At 36.8% G+C, this 17,230-nt stretch overlaps 2 non-coding genes across 2 annotated transcripts; one reads left to right on the top strand and one right to left on the bottom strand.

Annotated features, from left to right (window-relative positions):
- Positions 1-1,465: 1,465 nt before the first annotated feature.
- LOC112716325 (small nucleolar RNA R71) lies at positions 1,466-1,573 on the top strand. The gene has a single exon (XR_003160295.1). It is a non-coding gene; the product is annotated as a small nucleolar RNA R71 (small nucleolar RNA).
- An 8,833-nt stretch (positions 1,574-10,406) lies between these two features.
- Positions 10,407-10,514, bottom strand: LOC112717134 (small nucleolar RNA R71). Its single transcript, XR_003160582.1, has one exon. It is a non-coding gene; the product is annotated as a small nucleolar RNA R71 (small nucleolar RNA).
- Positions 10,515-17,230: the final 6,716 nt, after the last annotated feature.

Genomic DNA, 17,230 nt, shown 5'->3' on the forward strand with positions numbered 1-17,230 from the left:
TCACTTGAATGATCAACTCTCCTCTATCAACATTAATCACAGCCTTTGCTGTGGCTAGGAAGGGTCTGCCAAGGATGATGGATTCATCCATGCACTTCCCAGTTTCTAGGACTATGAAATCAGTAGGGATGTAATGGTTTTCAACTTTAACCAGAACATCCTCTACAAGTCCATGGGCTTGTTTTCTTGAGTTGTCTGCCATCTCTAGTGAGATTTTTGCAGCATACACCTCAGAGATCCCTAACTTCTCCATTACAGAGAGAGGCATGAGGTTTACACTTGACCCTAAGTCACACAGGGCCTTCTTGAAGGTCACGGTGCCTATGGTACAAGGTATTGAAAACTTCCCAGGATCCTGCCTCTTTTGGGGCAGTTTCTGCCTAGACAAGTCATCCAGTTCTTTGGTGAGCAAAGGGGGTTCATCCTCCCAAGTCTCATTTCCAAATAACTTGTCATTCAACTTCATGATTGCTCCAAGGTATTTAGCAACTTGCTCCTCAGTGACATACTCATCCTCTTCAGAGGAAGAATACTCATCAGAGCTCATGAACGGCAGAAGTAAGTCCAATGGAATCTCTATGGTCTCAGTTTGAGCCTCAGATTCCCATGGTTCCTCATTGGGGAACTCATTGGAGGCCAGTGGATGCCCAGTGAGGCCTTCCTTAGGGGCGTTCACTGCCTCTTCTTGCTCCCAAAATTCGGCCATGTTGATGGCCTTGCACTCTCCTTTTGGATTTTCTTCTGTATTGCTTGGAAGAGTACTAGGAGGGAGTTCAGTAATTTTCTTGCTCAGCTGACCCACTTGTCCCTCCAAATTTCTAATGGAGGACCTTGTTTCAGTCATGAAACTTTGAGTGGTTTTGATCAGATCAGAGACCATGGTTGCTAAGTCAGAGTTATTCTGCTTAGAACTCTCTGTCTGTTGCTGAGAAGATGATGGAAAAGGTTTGCTATTGCTAAACCTGTTTCTTCCACCATTATTGTTGTTGAAACCTTGTTGAGGTCTCTGTTGATCCTTCCATGAGAAATTTGGATGATTTCTCCATGAAGGATTATAGGTGTTTCCATAGGGTTCTCCCATGTAGTTCACCTCTTCCATTGAAGGGTTCTCAGGATCATAGGCTTCTTCCTCAGATGAAGCCTCCTTAGTACTGCTTGGTGCATTTTGCATTCCAGACAGACTTTGAGAAATCATATTGACTTGTTGAGTCAATATTTTATTCTGAGCCAATATGGCATTCAGAGTGTCAATCTCAAGAACTCCTTTCTTCTGACTAGTCCCATTGTTCACAGGATTTCTTTCAGAAGTGTACATGAATTGGTTATTTGCAACCATTTTAATCAGTTCTTGAGCTTCAGTAGGCATCTTCTTCAGATGAAGAGATCTTCCTGCAGAGCTATCCAAAGACATCTTGGACAGTTCAGAGAGACCATCATAGAAAATACCTATGATGCTCCATTCAGAAAGCATATCAGAAGGACACTTTCTGATTAATTGTTTGTATCTTTCCCAAGCTTCATAGAGGGATTCTCCTTCCTTCTGTCTGAAGGTTTGGACTTCCACTCTAAGCTTACTCAATTTTTGAGGTGGAAAGAACTTTGCCAAGAAGGCATTGACTAGCTTTTCCCAAGAGTCCAGGCTTTCTTTAGGTTGTGAGTCCAACCATGTCCTAGCTCTGTCTCTTACAGCAAAAGGGAATAGCATAAGTCTGTAGACCTCAGGGTCACCCCATTAGTCTTGACAGTGTCACAGATTTGCAAGAATTCAGCTAAAAACTGATGAGGATCTTCCAATGGAAGTCCATGGAACTTGCAATTCTGTTGCATTAGAGAAACTAATTGAGGCTTAAGCTCAAAGTTGTTTGCTCCAATGGCAGGGATAGAGATGCTTCTCCCATAGAAATCGGGAGTAGGTGCAGTAAAGTCACCCAGCACCTTCCTTGCATTGTTGGCATTGTTGTTGTTTTCGGCTGCCATAGGTTCTTCTTCTTTGAAGAATTCGGTCAGGTCCTCTAAAGAGAGTTGTGCTTTGGCTTCTCTTAGCTTTCTCTTCAAGGTCCTTTCAGGTTCAGGGTCTGCCTCAACAAGAATGCTTTTGTCTTTGCTCCTGCTCATAAGAAAGAGAAGAGAACAAGAAAAGGTGGAATCCTCTATATCACAGTATAGAGATTCCTTGAAGTGTCAGAGGAAAAGAAAGTAGAAGACAGAAGTAGAAAATTCGAACTTATCAAAGAAGATGGAGTTCGAATTTTGCATTAAGGGATAGTGTTAGTCCATAAATAGAAAGATGTGAGAAGAAGGGAAGTAATTTTCGAAAATTAAGTAAAAGATTTTGAAAACATTTTTGAAAAAAAACATTACTTAATTTTTGAAAATGAAAGTGGGAAAGAAATAAAGTGATTTTTGAAAAAGATTTTGAAATTAGAAATCAAAAAGATTTGATTGAAAACTATTTTGAAAAAGATGTGGTTAAGAAGATTTGATTAGTTTTAAAAAAAAGATGTGATTGAGAAGATATGATTTGAAAAACATTTTAAAAAGATTTGATTTTGAAAATTAAAAACTTGGCTAACAAGAAAAGATATGATTCAAACATTAAACCTCTCTCAACAGAAAAGGCAACATACTTGAAATGTTGAATCAAATCATTAATTGGTAGCAAGTATCTTTGAAAATGGAAAGAAATTGATTTTGAAAAAGATTTGATTGAAAAATTGATTTGAAAAAGATTTGATTTTAAAAAGATTTTGAAAACTTAAAAAAAATTTGATTTGAAAACAAAATCTTCCCTTTTAGCCATCCTGGCGTTAAACGCCCAGAATGGTGCACATTCTGGCGTTTAACGCCCAAAACTATACCCTTTTGGGTGTTAAACGCCCAACCAGGTACCCTGGCTGGCGTTTAAACGCCAGTCTGTCTTCCTTACTGGGCGTTTTAAACGCCCAGCTTTTTCTGTGCAATTCCTTTGCTGTATGTTCTGAATCTTCAATTCTCTGTATGATTGACTTGAGAAGACACAAATTAAAAATATTTTTGGATTTTTAATAATAAGAACAAATCAAAATGCAACAAGAATCAAACAACAATGCATGCAAGACACCAAACTTAGCAGTTTGTATACTACTGACACTAACAAAATGAGAATGCATATGAGACACACAAAACACTCAAGTCAATGGAATTCAAAGATCAGAGCAAGAAATCATCAAGAATTACTTGAAGATCCTTAAGGACACATGAATGGATGCATGCAATTGACACCAAACTTAAGATGAGACACTAGACTCAAACAAGAAATTTTTGGATTTTATGATTTTGTAAATTTTTTTGTGTTTTTCGAAAATTAAATGGAAAAAGGTATCAAAATTCTTAATGAGAATTCCAGGAATCAGTGCAATGCTAGTCTAAGACTCCGGTCCAGGAATTAGACATGGCTTCACAGCCAGCCAAGCTTTCAAAGAAAGCTTCGGTCCAAAACACTAGACATGGCCAAAGGCCAGCCAAGCCTTAGCAGATCACTGCTCCAAAAGCAAGATTGATAGAAATCAACAAGCTCTTGTGATGATAAGTTGAAACCTCAGTCCAATGAAATTAGACATGGCTTCACAGCCAGCCAGACTTCAACAAATCATCATGAAACTCTAGAATTCCTCTTCAAGAATTTCGAAAAAAAATAAATACCTAATCTAAGCAACAAGATGAACCTTCAGTTGTCCAAACTGAACAATCCCCGGCAACGGCGCCAAAAACTTGGTAGCGCGAAATTGTGAACAATACTTTTTACAACTCTCATAATCCCCGGTCATGAACCCCAAAAACTTGGTGTTCAATACCATGGCATTACACAACTTCGCACAACTAACCAGCAAGTGCACTGGGTCGTCCAAGTAATAAACCTTACGCGAGTAAGGGTCGATCCCACGGAGATTGTTAGTATGAAGCAAGCTATGGTCATCTTTTAAATCTTAGTCAGGCAAACTCAAATGGATATGGTGATGAACGCATAAAAACATAAAGATAGAGATAGAGATACTTATGTAATTCATTGGTAGGAACTTCAGACAAGCGTATGAAGATGCCTTCCCTTCCGTCTCTCTGCTTTCCTACTGTCTTCATCCAATCCTTCTTACTCCTTTCCATGGCAAGCTTATGTAGGGTTTCACCGTTGTCAGTGGCTACATCCCATCCTCTCAGTGAAAACGTTCCTATGCTCTGTCACAGCATGGCTAATCATCTGTCAGTTCTCGGTCAGGCCGGAATAGAATCCAGCGATTCTTTTGCGTCTGTCACTAACGCCCCGCCTGCTAGGAGTTTGAAGCACGTCACAGTCATTCAATCATTGAATCCTACTCAGAATACCACAGACAAGGTTAGACCTTCCGGATTCTCTTGAATGCCGCCATCAGTTCTAGCCTATACCACGAAGACTCTGATCTCACGGAATGGTTGGCTCGGTTGTCAGGCGAGCACTCGGTTGTCAGGCGATCAACCATGCATCGTGCAATCAGGAATCCACGAGATATTCACCCAATCGAAGGTAGAACGGAGGTGGTTGTCAGTCACACGTTCATAGGTGAGAATGATGATGAGTGTCACGGATCATCACATTCATCAAGTTGAAGAACAAGTGATATCTTAGAACAAGAACAAGCGGAATTGAATGGAAGAACAATAGTAATTGCATTAATACTCGAGGTACAGCAGAGCTCCACACCTTAATCTATGGTGTGTAGAAACTCCACCGTTGAAAATACATAAGTATAAGGTCTAGGCATGGCCGTGAGGCCAGCCTCCCAATGATCTAAGAACTAGGTGTCCAAAGATGATCTAGAGATCTAGAGTGATCAAAAGATGAAAATACAATAGTAAAAGGTCCTACTTATAGAAAACTAGTAGCCTAGGGTGTACAGAGATGAGTAAATGACATAAAAATCCACTTCCGGGCCCACTTGGTGTGTGCTTGGGCTGAGCAATGAAGCATTTTCGTGTAGAGACTCTTCTTGGAGTTAAACGCCAGCTTTAGTGCCAGTTTGGGCGTTTAACTCCCATTTGGGTGCCAGTTCCAGCGTTTAACGCTGGGATTTCTGAGGGTGAATTTGAACACCGGTTTGGGCCATTAAATCTTGGGCAAAGTATGGACTATCATATATTGCTGGAAAGCCCAGGATGTCTACTTTCCAACGCCTTTGAGAGCGCGCCAATTGGGCTTCTGTAGCTCCAGAAAATCCACTTCGAGTGCAGGGAGGTCAGAATCTAACAGCATCTGCAGTCTTTTTTAGTCTCTGAATCAGATTTTTGCTCAGGTCCCTCAATTTCAGCCAGAAAATACCTGAAATCACAGAAAAACACACAAACTCATAGTAAAGTCTAGAAAAGTGAATTTTAACTAAAAACTAACAAAAATATACTAAAAACTAACTATATCATACCAAAAACATACTAAAAACAATGCCAAAAAGCGTACAAATTATCCGCTCATCACTAATACAATAGTAAAATGTCCTATTTATATCAGACTAGCTACTAGGGTTTACCGAAATAAGTAATTGATGCAGAAATCCACTTCCGGGGCCCACTTGGTGTGTGCTTAGGCTGAGCTTGAGCTTTACACGTGCAGATGCTTCTTTTGGAGTTAAACGCCAAGTTGTAACGTGTTTTTGGCGTTTAACTCTGGTTTGTTACGTGTTTCTGGCGTTTGACTCCAGAATGCAGCATGGAACTGGCGTTGAATGCCAGTGTGCATCATCTAATCTCGAATAAAGTATGAACTATTATATATTTCTGGAAAGCTCTGGATGTCTACTTTCCAAAGCCATTAAAAGCGCGCCATTTGGAATTCTGTAGCTCCAGAAAATTCATATCGAGTGCAGGGAGGTCAGAATCCAATAGCATCAGCAGTCCTTTGTCAGCCTTCTATCAGAGTTTTGCTCAGGTCCCTCAATTTCAGCCAGAAAATATCTGAAATCATAGAAAAACACATAAAATCATAGTAAAGTCTAGAAATATGAATTTAGCATAAAAACCAATGAAAACATCCCTAAAAGTAGCTAGATCCTACTAAAAACTACCTAAAAACAATGCCAAAAAGCGTATAAATTATCCGCTCATCACAACACCAATCTTAAATTGTTGCTTGTCCCCAAGCAACTAAAAATCAAATAGGATAAAAAGAAGTGAATATACTATAAATCCCAAAATATCAATGAATATTAGTTCTAATTAGATGAGCGGGACTTGTAGCTTTTTGCTTCTGAACAGTTTTGGCATCTCACATTATCCTTCGAAGTTTAGAATGATTGGCTTCTATAGGAACTCAGAATTTTGGATAGTGTTATTAATTCTCCTAGTTAAGTATGTTGATTCTTGAACACAGCTACCTTTATGAGTCTTGGCCGTGGCCCTAAGCACTTTGTTTTCCAGTATTACCACCGGATACATAAATGCCACAGACAGATGACTGGGTAAACCTTTTCAGATTGTGACTCTGCTTTGCTAAAGTCCCCAGTTAGAGGTGTCCAGAGCTCTTAAGCACACTCTTTTGCTTTGGATCACGACTTTAACCATTCAGTCTCAAGCTTTTTACTTGGACCTGCATGCCACAAGCACATAGTTAGGGACAGCTTGATTTAGCCGCTTAGGCCTGGATTTTATTTCCTAGGGCTATTGGCTTTTTCTTCTTGCTTTTTTTTCCTTTTCTTTTATATATAATTTTTTTCGCCACTTTTTTTTCGCAAGCTTTTGTTCTTCACTGCTTTTTCTTGCTTCAAGAATCAATTTTATGATTTTTCAGATCATCAATAACATTTCTCTTGTTCATCATTCTTTCAAGAGCCAACAATTCTAACATTCATAAACAACAAGATCAAAAATATGCACTGTTCAAGCATTCATTCAGAAAACAAAAAGTATTGTCACCACATCAATATAATTAAACTGATTTCAAGGATGAATTCGAAACTCTTGTACTTCTTGTTCTTTTGTATTAAAAACATTTTTCATTTAAGAGAGTTGAAGGATTCATGGAATTATTCATAGCCTTAAGACATAGTTACTAAAGACTATTGATCATGTAATGAAGACACAAACATAGATAAACATGAAGCTTAAAAACCGAAAAACAGAGAAATAAGAACAAGGAATGAGTCCACCTTAGTGATGGTGGCGCCTTCTCCTTGAAGGACCAATGATGTCCTTGAGCTCTTTTATGTCTCTTCCTTGCCTTTGTTGCTCCTCCCTCATTGCTCTTTGATCTTCTCTAATCTCATGGAGAATGATGGAGTGCTCTTGGTGTTCCACTCTTAGTTGGTCTATGTTATAACTCAAGTCTTCTAGAGAAGTGTTGAGTTGTTTCCAAAAGTTGTTGGGAGGAAAGTGCATCCCTTGAGGCATCTCAATGATTTCTTGATGATGAGCTTCCTCATGTGTCTCTTGAGATCCATGAATGAGAATCCGAAAAGTCTAAACCTTGTCTGTGGTATTCTGAGTAGGATTTAGGGATTGGATGGCTGTGACGAGCTTCAAACTTGCGATTGCTGGGCGTGATGACAAACGCAAAAGAATCCATGGATTCTATTCCGACATGATCAAGAACCGACAGATGATTAGCCGTGCTGTGACAAGAGCATTTGGACCTTTTTCACTGAGAGGATGGGATGTAGCCATTGACAACGGTGATGCCCTACATACAGCTTTCCATGGAAAGGAGTAAGAAGGATTGAAGGAAGACAGTAGGAGAGCAGAGATCCAACAGGGACAAAGCATCTCCATACACTTGTCTAAAATTCTCACCAATGATTTACATAAGTATTTCTATCCTTATTTTTATGTTTTATTTATTATTAATTTTGAAAACCATTATAATCATTTAAATCCGCCTAACTGAGATTTACAAGATGACCATAACTTGCTTCATACCAACAATCTTCGTGGGATCGACCCTTACTCACGTAAGGTTTATTACTTGGACGACCCAGTGCACTTGCTGGTTAGTTGTGCGAAGTTGTGAACAAAGTGCTGAGTTAGTAGATGCGCATACCAAGTTAAATGCCATTATTAGAGATTACAATTTCGTGCATCAAGTTTTTGGCGCCGTTGCCGGGGATTGCTCGAGTTTGAAGCCAGCGATTATTCAAGATTCCGGCAACAACACCAAGTTTTTGGCTCCGTTGCCGAGGATTGTTCGAGTTTGGACAACTGACGATTCATCTTGTTGCTCAGATTAGGTAATTTTCTTTTTTTTTGTTTTATTTTCAAAAAATTTTCAAAAATATTTCAAAAATTTATCACCTGTTTTCGAAAATTTTCAGAGTTTTTAAGAGTGAATTCTAGAGTTTCATGTAACATGTTGAAGCCTGGTTGGCTGTAAAGCCATGTCTAATTCCTGGACCGGAGCTTTAGACTAACATTACATGATTCCTGAAATTCTGATTGAGGACTTTGGATTCATTACTTCCTTTTTCCAAAATATGTTTTCGAAAAATATAAAATAAAATCCAAAAAAATTTATAAAATCGAAAAAAAATCAAAAATATTTTGTGTTTCTTGTTTGAGTCTTGTGTCATGTTTTAAGTTTGGTGTCAATTGCATGTTCATTTTTTTCTTGCAATTTTCGAAAATTCATGCATGTGTTCTTCATGATCATCACGTTGTTATTGGTAAGTCTTCTTGTTTGATGTTGATATTTTCTTATTTTGTGTTTTTTGTTGTTTTTCATATGCATTTTTGCATTCATAGTGTCTAAGAATTGAAAATTTCTAGTTTGGTGTCTTGCATGTATTTCTTTTCTTGAAAATTTTTCAAAAATAAGTCTTGATGTTCATCCTGACATTCAAAGTGTTCTTGGTGTTCATATTGACATTCTTAGTGTTCTTGCATGCATCATTGGTTTTGATCCAAAATTTTCATGTTTTGGGTCATATTGGTGTTTTTCTCTCTCATTAAAAATTCAAAAAGATCAAAAAAATATCTTTTCCTTATTTTTTTCAAAATTTTGAAAATTTGAGTTGACTTAGTCAAAAATTTTTAAAACTTAGCTATTTCTTATAAGTCAAATCAAATTTTCAATTTTAAAAATCTTATCTTTTCAAAATCTTTTTCAAAAATCAAATCTTCTTCTTTTTTTCTATTATTTTTCAAAAATTTTTAAAATTTATTCTCAAAATCTTTTTCTCATCTTTATTTCAAAATTTCGAAAACTTTACTAACAATTAATGTGATTGATTCAAAAATTTGAAGTTTGTTACTTTCTTGTTAAGAAAGGTTCAATATTTAAATTCTAGGATCATATCTTTTAGTTTCTTGTTAGTCAACTAATCAATTTTAATTTTAAAAAATCAAATCTTTTTCAAAATATCTTTTTCAATCATATCTTTTTAAAATATCTTTATCAAATCATATCTTTTTCAAAAATTTGATTTCAAAAATCTTTTCTAACTTCTTATCTTTTCAAAATTGATTTTCAAATCTTTTTCAACTAACTAATTGACTTTTTGTTTGTTTCTTATCTTTTTCAAAACCACCTAACTACTTTCCTCTCTCTAATTTTCGAAAATTACCTCCCTCTTTTTCAAAATTCTTTTAATTAACTAATTGTTTTAAATTTTAATTTTAATTTTAATTCTTCTTTTAATTTTCGAAAATCACTAACCCTTTTTCAAAATTAATTTTCGAATTCTCTCCCTCTAATCTTCTTCTATTTATTTATTTATTTACTAACACTTCTCTTCATCTCAATAATCTGAACCTATCTTCACCCTTGTGTTTGGATTCTTACCTTTTTCTTCTTCTATTCCTTTCTTCTTCTACTAACATAAAGGAATCTCTCTACTGTGGTAAAGAGGATCCCTATTATTATTTTTTGTTCCCTTCTTTTTCATATGAGCAGGAGCAAGGACAAGAATATTCTTGTTGAAGTAGATCCTGAACCTGAAAGGACTCTGAAGGGGAAACTAAGAGAAGTTAAATTACAATAATCCAGAGACAACCTTACAGAAATTTTCGAAAAGGAAGAGGAGATGGCAGCCGAAAATAATAATGCAAGGAGAATGCTTGGTGATTATACTACACCTACTTCCAAGTTTGATGGAAGAAGCATTTCAACCCCTACCATTGGAGCAAACAATTTTGAGCTGAAACCTCAACTAGTTGCTCTAATGCAACAGAACTGCAAATTCCATGGACTTCCATCAGAAGATCCCTACCAGTTTTTAACTGAGTTCTTGTAGATCTGTGAGACTGTTAAGACTAATGGAGTAGATCCTAAAGTCTACAGGCTCATGCTTTTCCCTTTTGCTGTAAGAGACAGAGCTAGAACATGGTTGGACTCACAACCTAAAGATAGCCTAGACTCCTGGGATAAGCTGGTCACGGCCTTCTTGGCTAAATTCTTTCCTCCTCAAAAGCTGAGCAAGCTTAGAGTGGATGTTCAGACCTTCAAACAAAAAGATGGTGAATCCCTCTATGAAGCTTGGGAAAGATAAAAGTAGATGACCAAAAGGTGTCCTTCTAACATGCTTTCAAAGTGGACCACTCTGGATATATTTTATTATGGTCTATCTGAGTTCTCTAAGATGTCACTGGACTATTCTGTAGGTGGATCCATTCACCTAAAGAAAATGCCTACAGAAGCTCAAGAACTTATTGACATGGTTGCAAATAACCAATTCATGTACACTTTTGAGAGGAATTCTGTGAATAATGGGACGCCTCTGAGGAAGGGAGTTCTTGAAATTGATGCTCTGAATGCCATATTGGCTCAGAACACAATGTTGACTCAGCAAGTCAACATGATTTCTCAAAGTCTGAATAGATGGCAAAATGCATCCAACAGTACTAAAGAGGCATCTTCTGAAGAAGAAGCTTATGATCCTGAGAACCCTGCAATAGCAGAGGTAAATTATTTGGGCGAACCTTATGGAAACACCTATAATTCATCATGGAGAAATCATCCAAATTTCTCATGGAAGGATCAAAAAAAGCCTCAACAAGCCTTTAATAATGGTGGAAGAAATAGGCTCAGCAATAGCAAGCCTTATCCATCATCTTCTCAGCAACAGACAGAGAATTCTGAGCAGAGCTCCTCTAACTTAGCAAACATAGTCTCTAATCTGTCTAAGGCCACTTTAAGTTTCATGAGTGAAACAAGATCCTCCATCAGAAATTTGGAGGCACAAGTGGGCCAGCTGAGTAAGAAAGTCACTGAAACTCCTCCTAGTACTCTCCCAAGCAATACTAAAGAGAATTGATGAGCGGATAATTTATACGCTTTTTGGCATTGTTTTTAGGTAGTTTTTAGTATGATCTAGTTACTTTTAGGGATGTTTTCATTAGTTTTTATGCTAAATTCACATTTTAAGACTTTACTATGATTTTGTGTGTTTTTCTATGATTTTAGGTATTTTCTGGCTGAAATTGTGAGCAAAACTCTGATAAGAGGCTGACAAAGGACTGCTGATACTGTTAGAATCTGACCTCCCTACACTCAAAATGGATTTTTTGGAGCTACAGAACTCCAAATGGTGCGCTCTTAACGGTGTTGGAAAGTAGACATCCAGAGCTTTCCAGAAATATATAATAGTCCATACTTTATTCGAGATTTGACGATGTAAACTGGCGCTCAACGCCAGTTTCATGCTGCATTCTGGAGTCAAACGCCAGAAACACGTCACGAACCAGAGTTGAACGCCAAAAACACGTTACAACTTGGCGTTCAACTCTAAGATAAGCCATAACTCATGTAAAGATCAAGCTCAGCCCAAGCACACACCAAGTGGGCCCCGAAAGTGGATTTCTGCATCAATTACTTACTTTTGTAAACCCTAGTAGCTAGTCTAGTATAAATAGGACTTTTTACTATTGTATTAGATATCTTTGGTCTTAGTTTTATTTTATTATTCATCTTAGGAGACTATTGATCACGTTTTGGGGGCTGGCCATTCGGCCATGCCTGAACCTTCATCAGATTATGTATTTTCAACGGTGGAGTTTCTACACACCATAGATTAAGGGTGTGGAGCTCTGTTGTACCTCAAGTTTCAATGCAATTACTACTATTTTCTATTCAATTCCGCTTGTTCTTATTCTAAGATATTCGTTGCACTTCAACATGATGAATGTGATGATCCGTGACACTCATCATCATTCTCACCTATGAACGCGTGACTGACAACCACTTCTATTCTACCTTAGACCGGGCGCATATCTCTTGGATTCCTTAATCAGAATCTTCGTGGTATAAGCTAGATTAATGGCGGCATTCATAAGAATTCGAAAAGTCTAAACCTTGTCTGTGGTATTCTGAGTAGGATTCCGGGATTGAATGACTGTGACGAGCTTCAAACTCGCGATTGTTGGGTGTGATGACAAACGCAAAAGAATCAAGGGATTCTATTCCAACATGATCGAGAACCTACAGATGATTAGCCATGCTATGACAGAACATTTGGACCATTTTCACTGAGAGGATGGGATGTAGCCATTGACAACAGTGATGCCCTACATACAGCTTGCCATAGAAAGGAGTGACAAAGATTGGATAAAAGCAATAGGAAAGTAGAGATTCAGAAGGAACACAGCACCTCCATACACTTATCTGAAATTCCCACCTTTGAATTACATGAGTAACTCTATCTTTATTTTCTTTTTAAATTTATTATTATTATTCGAAAATCCAATAATTTCTTAATAGAGTTGAATCCGCCTGACTGAGATCTACAAGATGACCATAGCTTGCTTCATACCAACAATCTCCGTGGGATCGACCCTTACTCACGTAAGGTATTACTTGGATGACCCAATGCACTTGCTGGTTAGTTGTGCGGAGTTGTGACTAAGTGTGATTCACGTTTGAGAGCGCTACCAAGTTTTTGGCGCCATTGTTGATGATCACAATTTCGTGCACCAAGTTTTTGGCGCCGTTGCCGGAGATTGTTCGAGTTTGGACAACTGACGATTCATCTTGTTGCTCAGATTAGGTAATTTTCTTTTTATTTTTCTTTTCAAAAAATTTTCAAAAAAAAATTTTCAAAATTTTTTAGAATGAATTCTAGTGTTTCATAAAGTATGTTGAAGCTTGGCTGGCTGTAAAGCCATGTCTAACTCAATTGGATTGAGGCTTCAAAACCATCAGCATAGAGGCAAGTTAATTGGAATATCAGTTGTTACATGCCTGATTTATATCTTCTAAAGCTGGCTGGCTATTAAGCCATGCCCAACCCTTGGATTGGAGCTTTAGGCTAATATTGAAAGATTCTTGGAATTCTTATTAAAAATTTTGGATTTCTTATTTTCTTTTTTTTTTCTATATGTTTTTCGAAAAAAATTACAAGAAAATCCAAAAAAAATCATAAAATCATAAAAAATCAAAAATATTTTGTGTTTCTTGTTTGAGTCTTGAGTCAAATTTTAAGTTTGGTGTCAATTGCATGCTTTAAAAATTTTTTTCTTGCATTTTTTGAAAATTCATGCATTTATGGTGTTCTTCATGATCTTCAAGTTGTTCTTGGTAAGTCTTCTTGTTTGATCTTGATGTTTTCTTGTTTTGTATTTTTTGTTGTTTATCATATGCATTTTTCGTTTGTTAGAGTCCAAGCATTAAAGATTTCTAAGTTTGGTGTCTTGCATGTTTTCTTTGCATCAAAAATTTTTCGAAAATATGTTCTTGATGTTCATCATGGTCTTCAAAGAGTTCTTGGTGTTCATCTTGACATTCATAGTGTTCTTGCATGCATCATGTGTTTTGATCCAAAATTTTCATGTTTTGGGTCATTTTTGTGTTTTTCTCTCTCATCATTAAAAATCTTATCTTTTCAAAACTTTTTCAAAACTCAAATCTTTTTCATTTTTTAATATATTTTCGAAAATTTCTTTTAAATTGATTTTCAAAATCTTTTTTTCATAATTTTCGAAATTACACTAACAATTAATGTGATTGATTCAAAAATTTGAAGTTTGTTACTTTCTTGTTAAGAAAAGCTCAATCTTTAAATTCTAGAATCATATCTTTTAGTTTCTTGTTAATTAAGTAATTAATTTTAATTTTAAAAATTAAATCTTTTTCAACCATATCTTTTTATCATATCTTTTTATCATATCTTTTATATCTTTTTCAAAAAAATTTTATCTTTTTCAAAAAATTTGATTTCAAAATATCTTATCTTATCTTCTTATCTTCTTATCTTTTCAAATTTGATTTTCAAATCCTTTTCAACTAACTATTTGACTTTTTGTTTGTTTCTTATCTTTTTCAAAACAACTTAACAACTTTTCCCTCTCTAATTTTCAAAAATATCTCATCCCTTTTTCAAAATTCTTTTTAAATTAACTAATTATTTTAAAATTTAATTTTAATTCTATCTCACCTTTAATTTTCGAAAATCACTAACTACTTTTTCAAAATTTATTTTCGAATTCTCTCTCTCATCTTCCTCTATTTATTTATTTATTCACTAACACTTCTCTTCATCTCAAATCACTACCTCTATCCTTACCCTTCTGTTTGGATTCTCTTTTCTTTATTCCCTTTCTTCTTCTACTAACAATAAGGAACCTCTTTACAGTGACATAGAGGACTCCTCTTCTCTTCTTTTCTTGTTCTCTTCTCTTTCATATGAGCAGGAACAAGGAAAAAGGCATTCTTGTTGAAGCTGATCCAGAACCTGAAAGGACTCTGAAGAGGAAACTAAGAGAAGCTAAATTATAACAATCCAGAGGCAACCTTTCTAAAATTTTTGAACAAGAGAAGGAGATGGCAGCCGAACCCAACAACAATAATGCAAAGAGGATGCTTGGTGATTTTACTAAATCCACGTCAAAGTTTGATGGAAGAAGCATCTCAATTCCTGCCATTGGAGCAAACAATTTTGAGTTGAAACCTCAATTAGTTGCTCTAATGCAACAGAACTGCAAGTTTCATGGACTTCCATCTGAAGATCCTAACCAGTTTTTAAGACGAATAGAGTAGATCCTGAAGTCTACAGGCTCATGCTTTTCCCTTTTGCTGTAAGAGACAAAGCTAGAACATGGTTGGACTCATACCCTAAAGATAGCCTGGACTCTTGGGATAAGCTGGTCACGGCCTACTTGGATAAATTCTTTCCTCCTCAAAAGCTGAGCAAGCTTAGAGTGGATGTTCAGACCTTCAACCAAAAAGATGGTAAATCCCTATATGAAGCTTGGGAAAGATACAAGCAGATGACCAAAAAGTGTCCTTCTGACATGTTTTCAGAATGGACCATATTAGATATATTCTATTATGGTCTATTGGTGCATGAAATTACAATCACACTTTTGCAATTCAGCACAACTAACCAGCAAGTGCACTGGGTCGTCCAAGTAATACCTTACGTGGGCAAGGGTCGATCCCACGGAGATTGTCGGCTTGAAGCAAGCTATAGTTATCTTGTAACTCTTAGTCAGGATATCAATAATTCTCAGGTTTAATTGTGAAGAGTAAAAGAACATGAAATAAATACTTGTTTTGCAGTAATGGAGAACAGGTTGAGGTTTTGGAGATGCTCTATCTTCTGAATCTCTGCTTTCCTACTGTCTTCTTCTTCATGCACGCAAGGCTCCTTCCATGGCAAGCTGTATGTAGGGTTTCACCGTTGTCAATGGCTACCTCCCATCCTCTCAATGAGAATGTTCAACGCGCTCTGTCACAGCACAGCTAATCATCTGTCAGTTCTCAATCAGATTGGAATAGAATCCAGTGAGTCTTTTGCGTCTGTCACTAACGCCCAGCCCTCAGGAGTTTGAAGCTCATCACAGTCATTCAATCCTTGAATCCTACTCAAAATACCACAGACAAGGTTTAGACCTTCTGGATTCTCTTAAATGCCGCCATCAATTCTAGCTTATACCACGAAGATTCCAATTAAGGAATCCAAGAGATATTCACTCAATCTAAAGTAGAACGGAGGTGGTTGTCAGGCACACGTTCATAGGTGAGAATGATGATGAGTGTCACGGATCATCACATTCATCAAGTTGAAGAGCAAGTGATATCTTAGAATAGAAGCAAGCGTGATTGAATGAAAAACAGTAGTGATTGCATTAATCCATCAAGACACAGCAGAGCTCCTCACCCCCAACCATGGGGTTTAGAGGCTCGTGCTGTAGAAGATACAATAAGAAATGTATAATGTGTCATCCGGTAAAGATACAGTGTCAAAATATCCTATTTATAGTGAACTAGTAACCTAGGATATACAAAAATGAGTAAATGACATAAAAATCCACTTCCGGGGTCCACTTGGTGTGTGCTTGGGCTAAGCATTAAAGCTTTCATGTGTAGAGACTTTTTCTGGAGTTAAACGTCAGCTTTTGTGCCAGTTTGGGCGTTTAACTCCAATTTTTGTGCCAGTTCCGGTGTTAAACGCGGGGAATTCTGAAGCTGATTTGCAACGCCAGTTTGGGCCATCAAATCTCGGGCAAAGTATGAACTATTATACATTGCTGGAAAGCCCAAGATGTCTACTTTCCAACGCAATTGAGAGCGAGCTGGTTGGGCTTCTTTAGCTCCAGAAAATCCACTTTGAGTGCAGGGAGGTCAGAATCCAACAGCATCTACAGTCCTTTTTCAGCCTCTGAATCAGATTTTTGCTCAGGTCCCTCAATTTCAGCCAGAAATTACCTGAAATCACAGAAAAACACACAAACTCATAGTAAAGCCCAGAAAAGTGAATTTTAAATAAAAACTAATAAAAACATACTAAAAACTAACTAAAATGTACTAAAAACATACTAAAAACAGTGCCAAAAAGCGTATAAATTATCCGCTCATCACAATACCAAACTTAAATTGTTGCTTGTCCCCAAGCAACTGAAAATCAAATAGGATAAAAAGAAGAGAATATACTATAGACTCCAAAATATCAATGAAACTTAGCTCCAATTAGATGAGCGGGACTAGTAGCTTTTTGCCTCTGAATAGTTTTGGCATCTCACTTTATCCTTTGAAGTTTAGAATGATTGGCATCTATAGGAACTCAGAATTCAGATAGTGTTATTGATTCTCCTAGTTAAGTATGATGATTCTTGAACACAGTTACTTTATGAGTCTTGGCTGTGGCCCAAAGCACTCTGTCTTCCAGTATTACCACCGGATACATACATGCCACAGACACATAACTGGGTAAACCTTTTCAGATTGTGACTCAGCTTTGCTAGAGTCCCCAATTAGAGGTGTCCAGGGTTCTTAAGCACACTCTTTTTGCCTTGGATCACTTTTTAT

This window comes from Arachis hypogaea, chromosome 1, assembly GCF_003086295.3.
Source record: "Arachis hypogaea cultivar Tifrunner chromosome 1, arahy.Tifrunner.gnm2.J5K5, whole genome shotgun sequence".
In the NCBI taxonomy this organism is placed as follows: Eukaryota; Viridiplantae; Streptophyta; class Magnoliopsida; order Fabales; family Fabaceae; genus Arachis; species Arachis hypogaea.